At 39.3% G+C, this 16234-nt stretch overlaps 1 protein-coding gene and 1 long non-coding RNA gene across 6 annotated transcripts in view; one reads left to right on the top strand and one right to left on the bottom strand.

Moving 5' to 3' along the window:
• The window catches only part of CDK14 (cyclin dependent kinase 14), a 722297-nt gene that overhangs the window by 32502 nt on the left and 673561 nt on the right, over positions 1 to 16234 (bottom strand). The gene's annotated exons all lie outside the window — the stretch shown is intronic.
• LOC118350610 (uncharacterized) lies at positions 1240 to 11406 on the top strand. Its single transcript, XR_004804711.2, has 4 exons — positions 1240 to 1343; positions 1937 to 1980; positions 5257 to 5370; positions 10749 to 11406. It is a non-coding gene; the product is annotated as an uncharacterized LOC118350610 (long non-coding RNA).

Here is a 16234-nt window from a genome sequence, read left to right as displayed (position 1 = left end):
TCTTTAAACTACTCTAAATGTTAGTTTATATTAGAAAACCTGCAAATGTCTAATGCATATTATCTTTTAGACACACACACACACACACACACACGATCATTTGTTTCTGCCATCATCAGAACTAAAGGGTAAATTCCAGCACACTTCGTGGACTCATCCACGATACTGAAACAAACACTTGAGGCAAACATTGTCTCTGTATATAAAACATAATACATATGTACATAGCTTTAAAGAGCCACAAATTCTGGGTAGAAACATACCAAAATGAGCATTTATCATTATTGTTAGGTCTGTGATGAAGTTTGACTCCAGTCCTTTCCGTATCCGTGAACACACAGGGAATGAACAACTTATCATAACATCACTATTTGACCTCTAAGGAACAGCTCATGTCATCACAGAGCAAAAGTGCTGGCGAAACATTTATCTAGATGAAAGACCTCAAGCAGTTAACCTGCTCAGCAGAGGCAATGCAACCAGGCAACAGGATAATGACCTCTATCCAAATGTGGAAGGTACATCAATTTAATACCCTGACAGCTTGACAAAAGATGATGGCAGCTCAGCAGGAAAACATTAGCCATGATAATGCAGGGTACTGTATGTGAAAAAGAATGAATTATAAAGCACAATGCTATTTGGGCCGAGTGGGGATTTTTTTTTTTTTTTTTAACCAACTTTATATTTAGGATGGTAGTCATGCCTAAAGCCTCCTTCCATTCTTTACCTGAAGAATATCCTGACAAAAGTAAAAAGGCAGTGTGGATTAAATTGATAGCTTAAAAACAAATCAAGTTTCCTAACTCACCCAGGAGACGCTGCTCATCATTTCTGGCAGGCTTGTTACTTTTCGGAGCGCAAAAATCTGGGTGATGGCAAACCGGCTGAATCCATTTGAAAAAGACGGGTAACTCAAATAATACGTGTGGACAAGACCAAGGCTTCCTGTGTGATGTTATTTTGTTTTGCTTTTAAAGACAGAAGGTAGTTGGCGCACTTTGGGGGTGCTACTGATCTTCAGCTCTAGAATTTCCCCACTGCAAATTCAGTTTAAAAAAACCGTTTAATTCCAGAGTGGTAGCATGATCATGCTTGTATGTTTATTCAAGGACCTTTACTCTGTGACAGGGGTTCAGCCTGTGAGGTTTTCTCTACACATGGCAGGCAGCTGTCAGAACCAGTGTGAGGGGTCAAAGGGCAGCCCGGCTGCTCTGTTAAATCACGGGGTTCCATCAACATCTCAGAATTCCTGCCGAGTGGGAGCTGGGAGACCACAGATTAGAGTACACTGGAGTGTGTATATTAGGTCACTCAGTGTCTATCAAAGCGATATCACGCCGGTGAGCTGTACAATAGATTTTACTGTGTTCTGTTCAAAGAAAATGTAAGGAAAGTGGACATGTGTGTAGCAGACCACAGCTGAACACTGAATTCTTCTGGTCTTTAAATGGATGGATTTATTAGCCACAAGATGAACGAAGAATAGGGGCCCAATCAATAGCTTTGGAAATCATGCAAAGCTGGTGGTTTTATTCAGCTCTTGGAAATGACTGCTCAGCTGATGCTGAACCAGTAAAGGGGCTGCGGTGGAGGCCTGGCCCAGTGGAGGTGTGGGTTATGACTGTGGTCTTGGACTATGAACCTGTTTTAGATCTTGGATGGTCACTTCACCTCAGCTTCATGAAACTTCAGTGTCCTCATTTGTAAATTGGAAATAATCCCTATGCTATCTACCTCCCCAAATGCGTAAACAAAAATATACATTCCTAAATGAGAAAAGACTTCTAAAAAATTGAAAGGAATGCAGCAGAATGGTAAAATGTGTGGTATTTAAAAAGGGAATGTAATTTGTGTTAATGAATTATTTGGTCTACATATAAGAATGGAAAATGCCTACCCCTTCAATACATATGTTTAATTCCTTTTTTAACAGGGAAAAACATATGATCCACAAGGAATCATGTAGTCTTTAACAAGGTAATGGATATAAGGTGAATAGCACCATGGCTGACAGGTAAAGTGAAATTTTAAAGAGCTTAAACATTTTGTTAATATTTTATTTCCCAATTATGACTTCTGCAAGGGCTTCCCTGACGGTAATAAGCATACATCTGAGTTTATATTAATAAAAATAGCTAACACAAATTAAAGGTTTACTATGTGCCAAGCACCGCTCTAACCACTTCACAAAAGTTAATTTATCTAATTCACATAACCATATCTAAAGTGGCCCCATTTATCAGCTTTGAAGCTCAATCACCATCTTACAAAAAATATCAGATTCTTCATGATGATCTTCTTTTGGGCTAAATATATCTTCTAATCTTATAAAGTGTGAACAAGCTAACTACCTTCTACAAAATGGTATTTCTTATCTGTGAGAGACATACTATTCTCTCCATATTTCTTTTTTTAGATGAGAATATTATGCCCCAAGAAGTTAAATGCTTTGCAAAGCAACCAAGTAGCTGACCCAGGATTCACACACTATACTGCTTCTCTTTGCATCAGAGAAGTCCAGAGCCCCATTACCTAGGGGCAATGTTGTCACATCCCCTTGGCCAACCTGAGACATCAGGTTGAGATCGAATTAGTTACCCAGAAAATAGCCCTAAATGCAACATGGCATTGAGAGTAGGTTCACATTGGAGCCATGGTCCTGTCTACATGATAGAAATCAGCTGGGAAGTGAATTGCTCGCTTTAGTGTGAATTCAGCAACGGCCACCATGTCATGTTCCCTCAGGTGAACTGTAACCTGGAATGTACTCGTAAACATTCGCCACCCTGAATGCAGAAGATACCATATCAAACAAATGTGGGTCTTTGTCTTTTCTTTTAAATTAGAAATACTTTTCATCATTGTTTGGAAGTAAGTCCTTGAAGATCTTTAAAAGACAGTAAATAAATTCTTAGATTGAATTCCATTTTGTCTGTTTGTTACTGGATGACAAAAGAGTATAGAATACAAACAGGCATATACAGAGCTGCATAGAACAGCTTTGTAGCTTTCCCTTCAATAAATTCAGAGATTGTCTTTGTATACAGTGACCTTTTAGGGGGGATTTAAAAAAAAATCAAAAGACACAGTACAATTTGTCTATACCAAAGACCCAATTATAATTCTCAGGCTCATCTTTTATGGTGACTTCTCAAAATTGAGCTTCAGTGAGCAAGAACTGAAAAATATTCCTCTTTTCTGAATTATACTCTCAAGTGAAGTAAGGATCTGGGTGCTTCCTTTCCAGCCCTTGTGGATGAATGCCCTCATTGGTGATTGATTCTTTAATGAGCTTCACCAGTAGGCCCAGGAGCACACAGGCTGCCCAGCTCTCTAAATTTTAATAAGTAATCACTTCAGATGCAGATTGAGCTGTGTTGTTGGGACAGGTCAGAGAAACCAGTGAGTATGAAAAACAAAAGCTGAAATTGAGATGCATTTACAAACACATTCCCACATACTCAGAGACCTTACAAACAGATAGGGAAAATGCCAAATTACTTGAATGGTAAAACCAGCCCCAACCATCCATCAGCTTCTAGGCTAGATCAACATCTTATTAAAAAATATAAGGCTCTGTATTGTGATCCTCTTATGGTTAAATTCATTTTCTAATCTTGCAAAACACGGATGAAAAGGCATCCAACCACCTTCTATACACTATAATTTCATTTCATAGATTTTTGTCATCAGGAGGGCAGCTAAAACCTGTTAGATTGCTTTAAAAAATTAATTAAGAGGCACTTCAAGTTCAGCCACTTTGCAAGGCCATCCTATTTATTCATAAATTTTATTAATTCCGAAGCCAGTTGCTCCTCAATGGGTGTATTTATGTTCAACTAGGTCAGGTCCACTGGGATGATATTTGGTCTTTCACGGCAGACACACAGGGCCTGTATGGGCAGCAGGCTCAAGCTACCAAACATACTTCCTTTCCTAAGATATGACTACATGAATTTATTACACTTTTGTGAAAAAAAATCTGTATAGAAATCCAGATATGCGTTTCACAAGTCTCTCTACCTGAGACATTCAACACATAAGGCTGTCAGTAACACATCGCTTCCTGATTAGGGAAACAGGCATTTGGCACACAGTTCATTTGTGATGGTTTGTGGGGCTTGGTCGAGTTAATAGCGAAGGGCACTAACAAACATAAGTAGAAGGAAAGAGTGAAAAGTGCTCTTTCATATTTTGCTCTGAAAGTATGCGCTTGTTGACTAAACCTACACATTTTCAAGCATGCTGCAACAGAATAAAATTTAATAAAGACTGCACTAAAATCATGGATAAAAAACATTCATGCTTATATTCCTCAATAATGCCATGACTGACTAACATTGAGAATGGTGATGCTGTAGAGAGAACTTTAAAAATAAAAAGAAGGCAGAGGCAATTAACTTTAAACTGTTCAAATGCATGTTAATGGTCTCATTTCTCCCATCAGAAAAGGGGGTGCCTGGCTTAGTTTGAGAACTATTTGAGCCATCCCTAGTTGATGGATAAACATGTACAAGCACTTGGGATGTACACTTTCTTGGCCTTCCTGCTTTCTGGTTTGACTCAGGGGGATGGGATGAACATTATTCCTTTTTGAAACTTATTAGCCAGAATTCCACTGATGACTTAGCACAGAATATTAGAGATCTGGAGACCCAGAACTCTATCCTTATTTTAGAGAAAGGGAGCCAGAGGCCTCATGGAGATTAGGTGACATGCTCCAGGTCGCAGCTAGTTGGTGATGAGGTTAGATTTAGCCCCAAACCCATGTCTTTGGACTCCTAATATGGTACTCATTCACCCTATCACCGTAAATGTGATGAAAGACAGATAAATGACACCAATTTCTTACAGTTTCTATGTCAGCACATGATTATTAGATGCTGTTGACTCTGTGAGTTCTCTGAGGTTAGAAGAAATGTGCTGCATCCTAAATGTCACAGGCCTGGAAGTAATCAAAAGGAAGCTGGATGTTAGCTGCTACTCTGCATAATGCTTGCAACATATCTGTGGTCGGTGGCAATGTGTTATTAGAGCTTGGGTTTTGTTGCGACTGTATGAACCAAGCCGCACAGGGAACGCTGAAGAGTGATCACAAAAATACCTTTCTTTCCCTACTGTCCCTCAAGCAGCAGGGATCAAATAACTGTTTCTCGGCTGTCTGTCGCTTAAACAAAAATATCTCTTCCACTCTACATGTATCTGTGGCAAGTTGGAGTTGCTTTCCCTTCTATGTTCTGTTCTATTTTTCAGACCCCAACGTTGGATCACTGGGGGATACTGGGACTAGGAAGGACCTGACATGATGTTTTACAAATTTATCTTGGATTCCTTCAGGACGTCACAGTTTGTGTTCAATAACAGCAGGTAGCGTAGAGCAGGCAAGCAGAAAGAGGTCTGTGATTGGATTTGGGGCTTGCAGAATCAGCGACCTGATATGAGAAGGGCTTTCCATTCCAAGTATGGCAGTTTCCATCCGTATTTTGGGTCAGCTATCACGTCTACGTTGCAATAATGGTGGGTTTGATTCAGCGGCAACATAGCCCAGCCTTTCAACATTTGTCTAGGAAATCACAGATGAGACTTGGAGGGGATATATGGAGTCCACTCAATTTTCTAACTGCATACAAATCCCCCAATTCCTTTACCCTGACTCTGGTCTGGCCGCTTACCTGCCTGGCATGTTTTTTAATCTTACTTTGCTCTAGTAGCTTCATGTGTAAAATGAGTATAAGTAACAACAGTACCTCTCCTTTAGGGTTTTTCTGGGGATTTAATAAGTAGTTCTAAGTGCAAGACTTATATAGGATCTGGCATCTAAGCATTGTATAAATACTAGTTATGATAATTGTTATTTCTACTCCACAAAGTTAAGACTTCCTCATAGTTTTGGATCTCGGTTGGCTATAATTACTTTCACATCAGTGAAGGAATGGCTTGTGAAGCTAATGGACATCATATGGCTAAACCATAACTGATTCAACCATTCACCTCTTACTGGACATTTAGTGTGTTTCCAACACCCTTCTATGCAGATAATGTTGTATGCTATCTGCACTTCCTGAAATCCATCCCTATAGCATCCCTATGATGTAGAGGTTCTTAATATTGCCATTTCTCAAATGAGGAAACTAACACTTAGACAACATAAATACAATATGATCACGCAACTTAAGTGTTACTTGCAAGACTCAGGCCCATGCTTTTGGATCTCAAAACCTTAATGAATTCCTTATGCATGTTCTTATCCAAAATGATTACAATAGCAACTAGTCTGTGCACCTAAAGTCGCAAACTCCATTTATCTAAGTTATTCCTTATATGAACCACTTCATTCCTCGATAATTCAGAATAACCACGGTGTTATTTTCCTCTTGGGCCTAAACTCCTCAATTTTAAACCCTCGGCCTATTATGAGGAATACTTACATTGCTAACTCACCCGCAGCTTCATAAAACCTTGCGCTCTTCTAAAGAACCTAGACATCTCCTTCTACCAATTTATTCAAGACTGTCTAGACCAGCAGGACATGGGGTGGGCATGAAGAACAATTTCAAGGACCCAAGAAGACAATATAATTACATTATAGCAAGAAGATCTTCTTCACTTGCTTTAATTGGCTACAGGCTTGTACAGCACATCTGATACAATTTGACTACCTTGTTGTCAGGGGGAGATTGTCACTAGTGGGAGCAGTGTGCATGAATCCCACAGGTGTTACTTTTAGGAACATACAGATCCATTTTTTTTTTTTTTGAAAACAGAAATGATAATTGATGAACAATTGTGTAACTATTTTTTTTAAAGATTTTATTTATTTGAGAAAGAGCAAGAGTGGAGGGAGGGGGAGAGGGAGAGGGACAAGTAGACTCTTCACTGAGCAGGGACTCTGATGCGGGGCTTGATCCCAGGACCCCTGAGATCACAACCTGAGCTGAATTCAAGAGTCTGACACTTAACTGACCAAGCAACTCAGGTGCCCCTATGTAGGTATTCTAAACACAAATTTGTGTTATTGTACGTACAACATTTCCCAGAGAAGGAAATCTGGAGCGGCTTTGGCACCGCTACAAGTCCAAACTAAGGCTGTCCTCTTGGACTACGTGTCTCTTCTCTAGGAGGGCCTCTAACCATAATAATGGCTTAAATTTATAGATCACTTACCACATGCCTGACATTATTCTAAGTACTTTCCATGTATTAACTCCTTTTAATTGTCATGACAACCCTGTGAGGTATAGTAATTATTATCACGATTTTCTTGCCCATTTTATGGAACCATTACGAGGAACCAGAGGCGTGGAGAGGGTAAGCAGCTTCTCCAGGTTACGGAGTCTGTAAGTGGTCAGGCTGGGATTTGACCCTGGCAGGCTGACCCTAGGGCTTTTGCTGTCTCTAGCCTAGGCATACTGGTGCCCTGGTCTCTGGCTCCTTCCTCTTCCTCCCTCTCAGCCCAGTTCACGGTAACCTGCTCCCATTCATCCTTCCCATTTGCTTTTCAACTGGTGCTTTCATGGGGCTCCAGTTTGGACTCCTCGCTGTCCTGCCTCCTCCCTTTCCTTTCCTCTCCAAAAAGTCTTCCTGCCTCTTCCATGAGCCGTTCCTTGGAGGGAAGAGAATGTCAAGGTATCACTGAAATGACAATAAAATCACTTCCCTTCAACATAAAGCTTAAATGATTGCTAGGACAGCATGGAGAAGAAATTTTAATTTAAAAAAAAAAACCAAAAAGGTACTTATTAATGCAAATATGTATTTTTAGACAAATGGGTGCTAGAAGAGAACACTGCACCCAGTACAATTTCTTTTTTTTTTCCCAGGACAATTTCTTATACATACATGGGGCCATAAATAAATACGTATGTAGTAACTGAATGAATGAAGTCAACTCAGGACTGTGGGATTTGAACAGAAGCTTTTGAAAACCTGAACTTGGATGTTTTTGTTGGATTCTTTTAAGAAGATGCTCTTTGGCAAGAAAGACCATTTTGTCAGGATATATATAATCTAATGTTTCCATGTGTTATAACGTCCTCCATTGAGGGTTTTCCAGCAAGTCTGTCCACGCTAATGCCACTTACCTGCCAAAGAAGGCAGTGACTGTTCTCTTTTATGTGCCTCTCTTTCACGAGTTTTTAAAAAAATAACAAACATTTCAGATACCATGAGAAAAGCTAATCTTTCTTAAGTATCAAGCTTGGAGAAGGCAGAATGGCTAATTTGCTTCTCAACTTCAGTGAAGATTTTTTACTTCAATGCTATATAAAAATGCAGTTACATTTCATGTTGGCATGCCGTTTTTGAACTGTTATTAGAAATTACTGATACACAAGTTTAAACAACTGAGACCCATATTTTATTTATTATGTTCTGGTTATGAGAGGAAAAGCCAAGAAGACTTAGCAGTATCTATAGCTTCGTTGTTTTAATATTCGGTTTAACTACTTACTTTCCAATCATATATTAGATTTTAAAAGCCATCTTAGGCTCATTTGGGTTCTTCTGTCTGCTTCAAGCTGCTCTGAAACAGTAATGGTAAGGATTTATTAATAGGAGAGTATATAATTAAAATAATGAAGAGGTTGACTGACTCAGTTGTAAAAGCTTGATTTTGGTACCTTTGCTCCACAGCTGTTTTAGGATTAGTCCATCACAAAAAATAGCTTGAGCCGTTACCGTGAATCAAAATACAGTTATTTCTCACCGTGCTCTGGTATTGCAGAAAGATGCACTGCTCTGAGCAATAAATCTTGCATTTCAGGAAACCTCACCAGTCAGGTTAACTGTAAATTATACAGCAAATGTCTTGATTTCTAAAAGAAGTAAATTCAGTTTTTCAGCATTATCTTCCACTCTTTCTAAGAAACCCACCATGTAGCCATCTGCCTTGTGTGTATCCTGGCCATCCTTGGATCGATTCTGCGCTGGGGCAGCTCCTGCCTGAACCCTCTCTGCCCATCTATTCTTTTCTAACTGACAACATCCATAATCCTACCAACAGGTCTAGATTCAGATCAAATGCTGCCTCCATTACAAGTGGCCCAGCCAAGAGCAGGGTCTCCCCTTTCAGGATATTGACATTGATTGGACTTGTCTTTCCACGGTTTATGTGGGCCTCCGTCAACCTGCTCGACAAGACTTGAATCCCTGTGGGTTAGGGACTCTGCAGACAGTAATTTATCCTTTGTATTATATATAAATTTCTAAACTGCCCTCAATCAAATGACAAATGAATTGTAAATTCAAATACTTTACTTAAGTAAATAAATACTTAATGTTTATGATAGGATTATAAAACAAAGAAGTATGGATTTGTTATGTAAGACCTATCAGGATAACTGCCTTATTGTGTCATGATACGTTGTAGTCTAAAAACCCATTAACATCCCTGTATATAAGTGGAGTTGACAAATACACTATAATGAAGAAAATGAAAAAGGAAATAGCCAGTACGGGGTATAATAAAAGGGGGTTGAAATAAAGAAAGTCTTTAAAAATATATACAGTATATGGTAAATATTTGATTCCCTATAAACCTGGACAAGTAAAATGAATGGATAACCAGAAACTAATGTGGGCTATAGGTTTCAGTCATCTGTTGAACTAAACATTTCCCCATAAGCATTTATGGCCACAGGTTTCATATGTGAATTCGTTTCCCACCCCTGTCATAACACACCTTTATATGTATACTACCCGGATGGTGGCTGAAAGCTTTTCTGCTCTTTAGATCTCGGTAAAAATGCAATTCCTCAGCCCATAAAAGTCCATAATCCCCAAGATTTCTATAAATTCTGGGGACAGGGGTGATGCTCATGCTGCCATAGCCCTGGGGTCCAGCACTCTTCCACCTGCCAGGACCTGTACATTGAAATTCAGCTTACAATAGACACTGTTAGTGGAATCTGCTGAAGATTTGGGGAAGGCAAAGCCAAGAGCACATGGTCTTATGCCACCCAGATGGCTCTTTCTTCCCTATTATCTTCTGCTTTTTTGCTATTTTCATTTTCTCCATCCTGGATAATGTAATGCAGGGTTTTTTGTTTTTGCTTTTTGTTTTTTGTTTTTTTTTAAGCGGAATCTTGGCACCATCTCATTCTGCCAACCAAGGTGGATCTCATTTCTAAATGTAACCTTTAATCATTATTTCTTCAGACAAAAGTTAGGCTTCTTGAGACTCATTTTGATCCTAGCTGTTAAATACTGTAAACTCATGCATTCAAAAACAAGTATATGGCCAAAAAGCTCAAAACTAGAGAGGAGCCAGGAGTGCATCTGACCTATTGCTCTGTTTCCACAGCTCCCTCACCACCTGTGACTGAAGTTACAGGTGTCCTATAAGCACCACCATAGGCATATTCCAGACTTTACCCATCAAGTTGAATTGGGAACCTTCTGCTCTAAGCTGGTAACTCCAATTTTGATTCCACTGCCTGTCTTCTGGATTTGTGCTCCCCTCCGCCCACTCCTGCACAACTCAGACTTACATCCAAATTTGTTTCCTTCCCTCTCTGCTTGAGGCCACCATGCTCTTCAACCCACGAGGCGGTTTCACTTTCCTTGCTCCTGCCTGGCATCTACTCCCACGCGTATAGACAGCAAAGTTGGGACACATCTTTAGATAATTTGGGCTTTGAATCACTGCCCTATGGGTAATTGATAATTAGATCTGTTTTAGATTCTAGATCTTTCCAAGTTTCCAAGTGTTCAAGATTCTAATGATGCCGAGTTATTCATCTCTACAGAATGCTCTCTTGCTCACCACTGAGGGACGAACAGAAGATGCAGAAAGGCAGTAAGTAACTACACCTGAGAAAGAAGCAGCAGACACTAGCATTACCACGTGGTACGGCTCAGTCAGCAAACCCAATCTACAGCGGGGATGCTATCAGATAGGAACCCCAGAAGGAGCCCATCTCATACCTTCCAACCACCTTCAGTTTTTTCTTGGCAGCACTGTCCTTACAATTTGTTTTTAGTTAGAAAACACAGTATCCTGTGGTCATGACACCCAGCCAACATTTTCTCTGTTTCCAGTTAAGGGAAATATAAAGATGCCAGAAAATATTTGCCCAAACAGTGCTGTTTTTCATTAGAAGGGTACTTTTAGAGCCTAGTTACTGCAATATCAACTCTGTATTGTTCTATTACCACAAAGCATACAATTGAAATGGGCATTTTTTTTCTATTAGTGGCATATCACATTTGTTGGGTATTAAAGAAAGTGTTTACAGATATTAAAAGTTTTTGTCTTTCTGGGAAAGGCACATCATTGAAAATGTAATACAATTTCTATTCTCTTTTGGAGTCTTGAAGTTTAAGAATGTAATTTTTCTGAGTTGCTTCAAGATAGCCAGCACATTAAATACCTCCCTCCCTCCCACTCCGCCCCACACCTCATGACCTGACTATATCTAAGCTGGAGAAAGATGTTAACCCTTTGCCTGTCAGTTCTTTATCTCTGACAGGGCAGCACAATCACTCTATATATACCTACCCTGGAATGGCCTCTCATGGTCCTCCTTTCCTACAGCAATTTTTGATATAATGTAACTTATCTTGGAAAGGACACATTACTTTGCAGAGAATACCACTCAGGAATTAGAGAATGTTCCCTATTAATGGAAATTAAAATGCAAGTTGTGGCCAATTCCACAGTTCCAATGTAACAAGTCTGGATGTGCCATGCCTAACTGTGATGTCAAAAACTTCTATGTTTGGCAAATGGCTATCGTGAGAGAAACAGGATGTTTCTTGGGAGCTGTGGACCTCATCATGGCTTTGGAAAAAAATAGTAGCATCACAGATGGTAAGTGCCAGACCAGATGCTGCTGTGGCCGTCATGAACTCCAGAGGGATGAGCCAGGCAGTCTAACCAAGAGTGCTCATGGTGAGGTGGGACTCCACACTGAATTATTTTTGGATGACAAGGACAGTAGCCACCACTTATTGTTTCTTCATGGCCTGCTTGAGGTCAGCATAAGGGAGTGTTGAGCACTTTCCCTGAACCAGGCAAGGACTATTCTAAGTGCTTAGGTGGATCATCTCAGCCACTCTTCAAGAAATGGGACTATGGTTACTATAGCTGTCTAGATGAGGAAGTGGGGGCTCTGTTCTCAAGGCCACAGTCAACATCAGAACCTGGAGAGTTGACTCTGAAACCAGAACTCCTTCTTCTTCTTCTTCTTTTTTTTTTTTTTTTTTTTAAGATTTTATTCATTTATTCATGAGAGACACAGAGAGAGATGCAGAGACACAGGCAGAGGGAGAAGCAGGCTCCCTTCGGGGAACTTGATGCAGGACTGGATCCCAGGATCCCATGATCACGCCCTGAGCCAAAGACAGATGCTCAATCACTGAGCTACAGTGACCTTCAAGTGCCCCTGAAACCAGAACTCCTAATGGCCATGCCACAATGCTTGAGGCCTCCCAGGTAATAGGAAGTACTTGACATCTCTCCTCTCTCCACGAACAAGTACTTGACATCTCTCCTCTCTCCTCTCTCTCTTCTGTTGTTGGAAACAACACCTTTGTGAGATCGTTACTATCCTTACTAGGAAGTAAAGAAAACAAGCCTCTGAGCGTTTTAGGGACTTGCCCCTGGATACACAGTGAGAAATGATGCTGCTGCAATTTGAACCCAGGTCTGTATGAATCTAAAGTACAATGAGAAGCACCATGTGGCTTCTGAAGAACATGCTATAGTGAGCCCGTTGCTTGTCATGCATCAAAGCCAACTGTAGCCAGAGTTTAGGTGCTCCTATCCCCAAATTTCAGGGGACATGAGATCTTTTTAGCGAGAAATTGCCTTTCATACTTTATACAACTTTTCTTCTCATACAGAAAACATGAAACATGTGACACAGCAATTTCTCCTATGAACATCCTCCTCCATCCTAGGCTGGACCCCCATTCAAAATTCTCTGTCTACACGTTTCCCTGTTTGAAATGTTTTTGAGCACTTAAGATACCTAAGTCACTAGGGTAGAAATTAATCACTGGAGACATGTAATGCACAAAATATGGAAATGATAGCTGCTTAAAATAAAATATAGGTTGTATCATCCAAATGAAGGCCGATCCAAAAATGGCATGTTAAACCACTAACATTTCCTTAACTGCTATTTATTTGCATATTCTCTAGTTTTGTCTACGGCGTTTTCATGGGTCTGCTCATGCTCCAAGCGCTCGGCATGCCAAGAGCTCAATTCTGTATAAATAGTTTCAAATGCACAGAATGTGATGGAAATCTCATTTGAAACCATATGGCCTTTCACAAATGCTCCAAATGGCCACTACTCAAAGGTACAAGATTTAAAAAGTAATCCTGCCACCATTAAAAATATATGAATAAATAAACGATGGCAATGACTTCCTTTTCCCTACTGGATTTGTGGACGGATTGGGGAGTATGAATTGCTTCTGCTCTGTGGCTGATTTTCAGTTCGGATAACTCATCTTTATTCATTTCCTTTCAGTCGTGATGAGCCATATTGAGAGCAGCTGTAGGCAAGAGAAAAAAAAAAGGATCTCCTCACTCCCTCCTTTAAATCGTTGTCAAACAGCCGTTATAAAGAATCCATCTGGGCTCAGTTCTTTGCTGGGCACCCAAGAAATAATAGAAAACAGGAGAAAAAATACCAGTTTAAGCTGAATCTAACAAAGAGATTTAAAAATTACCCAAACACATGTTTTGGGGAAAAAGTCAACCTCAAGATGATTTAGTGCAAAGTCAGGTAGACTAGGCCTAAAAGTAAAAGTATATTTCAAATTAAATACAAAACCAAATCAAAATAAAATGTACTTTAAAGGTGGTGGGAATACCAATAGGCAGGTAACTGGTAAGGAAAGGTCTGGTAGCAAATTCCAGTAAGAGTTATAAAGTTAGAAGGTGATAAGTGAGTGTCAATCAGCCAAGACTTAAAATGTAATAAGAGCGAAATGATATGGGAAACAACTTGCACGAAGTGGAATGAAATAAGAAATGATTTACATTAATGACTGAGTTTTTATATCTGAAAAAGTCTTTCCAGGTTTACACAGTGAATGAATTGGGGGTCAAAATGCAAGTTTTTTTTTTTTTTAATTTTGGATGAATGATGAATATTTTTTGAATCAAGCTTAGTCTGAATTAGAAAGTAAATGCTTTTAACATTTTACTTAAAATGATTTCATCTGTTTTAATACATAAACCTAACAGAAATCTTGCTTACGAATCTATTCTTCAATGACACAAAAATGGCTTTGGTTTCAAAGGGGAGACTTGGCAAGTGATTACTGCATAAAATATCGCAGTCTTGTTTATTTTACAGCATTTTTGTTCATGCGTTTTTAATGGTTACATGAACCAAATGTTTAGGCAACTGTGCTGAAGATGAAATGAATGAGAAACAAAGATCTGTTAGAGGGCAAGCTGGAAGACTAACTGCTTTGCGAGTTTTCTTACAATGTAACTAACAGAGCAAAGAAGAATTGTAAGTAGTGCTTAAAAATGACCATGAGAGCACAGGGACTAAAATTCACAAGGAAAGTTTTCAGATGCCAGAAGGAAAAGTCAACAAAAGAGCCATCAGAATACATAAAGTAAATTCAAACTGTCGTGCTTTCAATTTATTAGCTAGAATTAGGGATGGTTTTTACTCCCCATCATCTCTGAACTCTGCTATTTTGGCACTGCTGAGTACCCTCTCCCTTGTGACATTTTCCCATGGCTCCCACAATTTGATTCTCCATCTACTTCTGCAGTCTTCTCGGTCTCTGTTGATTGTTCTGTCTGCCTTCCTCTGTTCCATCTCTACTCACCTCCTGCAGTCCGGGGTCCTGAGCCTTGCTCTCTCCTGGGGGTCCATCCATTTCTATGTCACCAGGTCACTGCTGATCATTCCCAAAGTGAAATGGCCTTCCTCATCCCCACTCTGCAACCTATTGATACCAGTCTGTGTCCCTCTGCTACCATGTCAACTTGAGTATGGTCAGAGAGCCACCACCATCACTAAGAGATTTACTCCCCAGGCTTAAAATCTTTTGACTCTTTTTTTTTTTTTTTAACTTCTTTTCTCTCCCTTGGCCAATATAGCCATCAGATGATCAGTCCTACTGATTCATCAAAGATTTCTCTATTTTTTCCTCTCATTAACTGAATCTAGGCTTTCACCACTTCTGGCCTAAATTATTACCATAATAATACTAACAACAACTCAGTAGTGCCAACTATCAAGTGCCAAGTATTGTTCTGAATGCTTCATATGAATTTTCTCATTACCCAGGAAGCAGCTATGTATAGAGATGAATTTATCTGAGGTCACACAGCAAGGAGAACCAGGATCTGAACCAAAGCTGTCTAATCCTAGAGTTCTTCACCACTATGTTGAAATGCTTCTCACAGAATCTCATCCAAGCCATGTTGCACACTACATCCACTTTATTTTTCTAAAGGTGTTTTAAATGTGGCAATATGTATTAGCAACCTCAATTATCCACACCTATGGACTCAAAATTTGAGTTAAAATTTCCAGAAATTTATCCTAAGGAAATAATTAGTTGTATATGGGAAGATTTATATACAGGGATCTTCACTGTAACATGATTTACAATAGTTTAAAATTGGAAACAACTTTAATGTTCAGTGGTTGCTTAAATAGAATTGTGGCACATTCATACAGGGGAATATAGACCATTAAGAAAGACATTGCAGAAGAATATTTGGTGACATGGGAAAATGTTTAAGTTTTACTCAGTGGGAAAAAAAGCAGGTTATGATAGTTACATACAGTATGAATCCAATTTTGTCAAAAAAAAAAAAAAAGAAAAACAAAACAAAACTCCAAATATACCTAAATGTTAACCAAAATTGTTTTGAGGTATTGGGACTCTAAGGGATTTATTTTCATGCTTTTCCAAAATTCTATAATCAATATATGAACATTGTAATCAGAGATCCTTCCCATGATAAATGTTATTTAAAAAATTATATTCATATCTCACTACTTCTACAGTGTCATTTCTTTGCTCAAAGGCAATAATACTTACTATCCATTACATTAGGTAGAAAGTTTCCATACTTCAAAGCAAGCCCCTTTGTCTAAAGCTTTAAAAAAAAAAGATTTTATTTTATTTACTCATGAGAGATACAGAGCGGGAGAGAGAGAGGCAGAGACACAGGCAGAGGGAGAAGCAGGCTCCATGCAGGGAGCCCGACGTGGGACTTGATCCCGGATCTCCAGGATCACGC

This window comes from Canis lupus, chromosome 14 (genome assembly GCF_003254725.2).
Source record: "Canis lupus dingo isolate Sandy chromosome 14, ASM325472v2, whole genome shotgun sequence".
Lineage (NCBI taxonomy): Eukaryota > Metazoa > Chordata > Mammalia > Carnivora > Canidae > Canis > Canis lupus.
This window is presented reverse-complemented; position numbering and strand designations above follow the sequence as displayed.